Here is a 6,000-nt window from a genome sequence, read left to right on the forward strand (position 1 = left end):
TTAAGTTGAAAGAGTTGACCGTAATGGAGTTTTGATGGTTCCAATAGCTTCGTATGTTGATTTTGGACTTGGACATATGTCTGGATATTGATTTGGAGGTCCGTAGGTTGTTTTTGCTCGAATTGGTAAAAGTTGGAAAGTCGAAGGTTTGGAAGTCTGAAAGGTTTTACCGAGAGTTAACTTTATCGATTTTTGGGTTCGGATTTTGGTTTTGGGAGTTAGAATAGGTCTGTTATGTCATTTGAGACTAGTGTGAAAAATTTGAGATCATTCAGAGTTGATTTGATATGGTTCGGCATTGGTTTTAGAAGTTGGAAGTTCATTAGATTCATTAGGATTAAATTGGGGTACGATTTATGATTTTGATGTTGTTTGATATGATTTGAGGCTTCGACTAAGTTCATATTGTGTTTTAGGACTTGTTGGTATGTTCGGACAGGGTCCCGGGAGCCTCGGGTGTGATTCAGATCAGGTTCTGCTTCATTTTGGACATTGTTGAACTGCTGAAACTGTGCATCTAGTTTCCTTATACGTGATCACAAAGGGAGGATCGCGATCGCAAAGGGTTGTTTGGTGGCTGGTGGAATTGTTCTTCGCGATCCCGAGTTCAGGGACGTGTTCGCGAAGTTGAGGCAGGTTGTTCATCCCGAACGCGAGATAGGTGACGCGTTCGCGTAGAAGGGAGGTAAGGCTCAGGGGTGGCAAGCTATGACCAGAACGCAAGTACATCTTCAATTCCAGCTCCCGCCATACACAGCAACATCAGCATCGAAAATCTGCACGCAAGGTGCATAAGTGTAGTGTGAGTACAACCGACCCCATGTACTCAATAAGTAACAAACCTAACCTTAGGTTGAAAGTAGTGACGAGCTGGAATAAAAGTCAGAGTCCAATACCAATAGCCAACAACAACTTATAACAATATAATAAAAGTGGTACAGGAAATAACTCAGAGATATAATGCTTAGCTAGTTCACAGTTACGGAAAATAGTCATGCTTTTCAAGTATAACAGCAAATCCCAAATCTTTCACAGTAATCTCAAAACAATATGAGTAAGTCAGAAATTTGTGATTTTTCCCAAAAACTTTCAACAACAGATAAGAAGTCTTAATATCAGATGACATGAAGAAAGTACATCTCTATGCCTACATGTCAATGTGCATGTGAATGTCATAAGTGTCACTATAACGTATAGCACGAGGAAGCGCATCTCAATGCATATATGCCAATTGTAATGCAACGCAGTGATATAACCATATGCATACTCTCGGAGTATCAACTCGCTCAGTCCTCCCAATCACTCATTCCTCATAGTCACTCAGTCCTCACAGTCACTCAATCCTCCCAGTCTCTCGACAGTCGCGATCGGCACTCGCACTCGGCACTCGTACTCAGTAAGTACCTGCGCTCATTGTGGGTGTGCAGACTCCGGAGGGGCAGATCCATCCCAAGCGCTATAATAAGCCAATCATGGCATGAATCAATAAAACCTGCTACGGCGTGCAGCCCGATCCCATAAACATCCTCACAATCAGGCCCTCGGCCTCACTCAGTCATCAATCTCTCCGGTCTCTCGGGCTCACTATGTCATGAAAATCAGCCCAACATGATGATATAATTTATTAATAAATAGCAACAGAGACTAAGATATGATATGCCAATGAATGAGTATGACTGAGTATGTAACTGCAATTTAAGCAAATAACTCAACAACATATATGATCTTAGTGGGTCCCAACAGAATAAGCATATAGCCTAAACATAGTTTCTAACATGGATCAAAACTCAATTACTCTAGCACGTAGAGATTTCATGGATACAAATAAGATTAGGTAACTACACAGTACCACATGAATAACCGAGTCACAATTCACATGGTGCACGCCCACACGCCCGTCACCTAGCATATGCGTCACTTCAACACCAAACACATAATACGCAAAGTCAGGGGTTCATACCCTCAGCACCAAGTTTAGAAGTGTTACTTACCTTGAATAAGCCGAATCCAATACCGAGCAAGCCCAACAATACTCTAAAAATGCCATCCCGTGCGTACCGACCTCCAAGAGCTCGAAACTAACCAAAAGCAACTCAAGAACATCAAATAATGCCTAAGGAAAAAATTCCAAATGATAAAGGTGGAATCTTAAATCAAAGGCCCTAAGTCAAGCAAAAAGTCAATCCCAGGACCAAACCTCGGAACCCGACAAAACTTACAAAATCCGATAACTCATTCAATTACGAGTCCAACCATACTAATTTCACTCAAATCTGACTCTGAATGGATGTTCAAAACTCAAACATTCACTTTATGAAACTTTAGACAAAACCCCCCAATTTCTCCTTTAGATTAATCAAATTAAAGACCAAAAATGAAGATGGAATCATAGAAAATAATCAAAATCGAGTCAAAAATACTTACCCCAATCCATTTGGTGAAAATCCTCTAAAATATCACCTAAATCCGAGTTCCTTAGCTCCAAAAATGTTGAAATAAGTTTATAAAAAAAACTGTCCAATAAAAACACTAATGTGGTCGCTAAAAGTCCAAATCTGGTTGAAGATGGTACAATAGGCATTGCTCTGAATTTGGAATCAAACAATGTTGGTGTTGTATTAATGGGCGATGATTTGTTGATACAAGAAGGAAGTTCTGTAAAAGCAACGGGAAGCTAAAGGTACCAAATCTGGTCGTTAAAGGTGCGCACCAGAACTTGCTTGAACCAACAATTTATTTTTCACTAAAAAGACTCTAACTCCCTCATACGAACTCGGAATTTGACGATTCTTGCTTCTATGAGTCAAAAATAATAATACGAACCTAACCGTTCAGTCGAAACTCAATTCGGAGCTCATTTTCTCAATGCAATACCAATTTCGCTCGTTAAATAATTAACTCATGCTTCACAGTAAAAACCCAATCGCGACTTAATAAAATTAGACTAAACATTCCAGATCATTCCTATAAATCATTATCCAACTCTTGGAAGTCTCGAAATCGAATTCCGATCTCTAGAACTAAAAATGGACCTTTGGATCATTATATGCTTATGCTCAATACAATGCCAAAATACCAAACACGTTAAAAACCCATCCGAAACTCACCCGAGCCCATCAGGACCCCATCCAAATATACCAACAAGTCCCATAACGTAATACGGACCTACTCGAGGCCTCAAATCACATATAACAACATCTAAACCACGAATCGCACCTCAATTCAAACTTAATAAGCTTTAAATTTTATCAATCCGGAATGAATCAATTAGGAATGAACCCAAATTTTGCACACAAGTCTCAATGGACGTAATGAAGCTATTCCAATTTCCGGAACCACAATCCGAACCCGATTTCATCAAAGTCAAAGTCAATGCGATACCAACTTTGCTCGTTAAATATTTAACTCATGCTTCACAGTAAAAACCCAATCGCGACTTAAAAATCTAAAATTACCATCCGGACCTAACGGAACCATCAAAACTCCGTTTCGGGTTCAAATACACAAAAGTCAAACTTAGTCAACTCTTCCAACTTAAAGCTTCAAACATGAAATTCATTCTTCCAAATCACTTCTGAATCACCTGAAAAACCAAGCGCGACGATTCACACAAGTCGTAATACATCATACGGAGCTACTCATGCCCTCAAACCACCGAGCGAAGTGCAAATTCTCAAAACGACCGGTCGAGTCGTTACATTCTCTCCCACTTAAACATACGTTCGTCCTCGAACGTGCCAAGAGTTGTTCCTAAGCCGTTAAACCTCCGTGTAACCTTACCATGCACATACCCGGGGGTGATCCCACGTCACCCTAATCCATATAAGCCTGACGACACAACCTAACTGAAGTTTCTTAATTCAACCTTAGCCTAGAAACCTTAGAATCCAATTTCCTACATCTAAAATTTCCTATAAGACCTGAATCTCACATCTACTCACTGTATAAGTCTGAACAAGCTGCATCAAGCCATAACCATAACCCAAGACACAATCAAATGATATACCACATAACTCAAATACTCATAGCAATAACTTTCGACCGCAATAGCTGCTCGATAACCAAACCGACACCGGTAACAAACTTCATATCAACTAAAATCTTGTTCTGAACCTTTGTACACTGCCAATGATGAAAGAAACATGTAGAAACTCTTAACCACTCATCAGATCAACGAGTTATGGAGGTCTCTCTCGTTCGAAAGGAACCAAAGCCAAGTCCTAAGTCAACTTTCGATATTATTCTTCCAAACATACCGTAATCAAATCCGATAGTATCCATTCTAGGTCCAATGACCTTACATCATCAATCACAACTATTCTATTGACATGCCACACCAATACAACCTAAAGTCACAACCGTGCAATCCGTGCACCAATAAGAAACAATTCAAATGTACTTAAACATGGAAAATTACTCAAACGAGAGAATCGTCCCACAAGTTCAACAAGTACCACCACAACCGCAATGCTATGAGCCCGTCATACATAGTAGAACCAAGACACACGAATCTAACACAAAGGATCATATCCCAACATAACTTTGTTGCAATACGTGACCCTATCCAAACACCGGTCCAGATGCAACACCTCAAGCCACCATGCTCAAAATCAACAACTACATGCAATTCGACATCAAATACACAAAGTGTATGACCATAACCATGGAGAAGAAAATACCACAATATACCACAGTCCGGAGAGAACATAACCAAGGCACAATCAACCATTCAACATCCCAAAAATCATCTCGCTCTAATTTCGCTACAAGGCCCAAACAGAACCGTATTGGGGGTGCATATAACCAACAAATCACCACCCCTCGTAGTATAGAAGAGTAACACATAGAACATACCAGATACGAATGAGATCAATTCTAACCGAATGGCACAACCATCAACAATAGCAGTACGTAGTCAACCAATCCGACCCGGTGTAGAATACACATCTTCATTAGGCCTACCAATGAGCCCCCAAATCAACCCTTGTCATCCACAAATAGATAATTAACCCTCTGAAAGTCCACAATGACCTAACCATAACACATACTGCCATCTGGCTAGCTTTGGCCACATCTTCACAGTCCACAACCACGAAACAACCTGCTTCTGAGAACTCCCAGTCTCCAAATCCATAAAACACACGAATCACTATATCTGATCCCAACTCCACTGCCTGAATATCTAACACATCTCTCATACAGGATCATCCCAAGAGGAATACTTCTATAATTCTTCTGTGCCACATAGCAAAATCTGGCGAGTACCGCAATACCAATGAAGCATCCGTAAGTCAAAACACAGTGCACCTTCTGAAATGCGCACCCTTCTCAGGCAATACCAAGTAGTAATAACATTCATCTAGTCATCTGAAATTGTCTATGTTGTCAAAAAGAAATTCATGACCTTCTCTTCAAATATGAACCGCGACCTTGCACATGCAAATCTCAACCCCACACAACACACCGCATCTATCATACCATCCTATGAAATGCACAAGAATTTCATAATCAACTCTGAGACACCAGTAGAACACATACCCGATCAATCATAAATCTTCCATTTGATCCCATCCAGGAGAAAAAAAACCACAATACATAACATGCTCCTCATGCCGGTAGGAAATATCCATCTCAAACCGTGGAAGAAATCATCAAGGACTCTTCAAAACCCATTTTCACATAACTACGCCATAAGAACTGAATTTCTCTAACTCAACCAAGCCACGCAGGTTTCCAAGCCCAAGAGTATTGCCACAAAATACCTATAGAAGCTTACTATATCATAAGTACCCAAAGAACCGATCATATCCATTGTCGTGCTGATCTAACCTACCACCTAGTTGTCCTATTTCTCCGAGTTCCTTCCAAATTACCCTCAAGTTGATACTTCTCCTTGCGAGAACACCACGATCCTTACCCCAAAGCTCACCATAAGAGATCCTAGTATAAAAACCACACTGCCCTAAGGCCCATAAGCCCATGTATTCCCTCTTAGCACCC

The sequence above is a fragment of the Nicotiana tomentosiformis genome, chromosome 5 (genome assembly GCF_000390325.3).
Source record: "Nicotiana tomentosiformis chromosome 5, ASM39032v3, whole genome shotgun sequence".
NCBI classification, from domain to species: domain Eukaryota; kingdom Viridiplantae; phylum Streptophyta; class Magnoliopsida; order Solanales; family Solanaceae; genus Nicotiana; species Nicotiana tomentosiformis.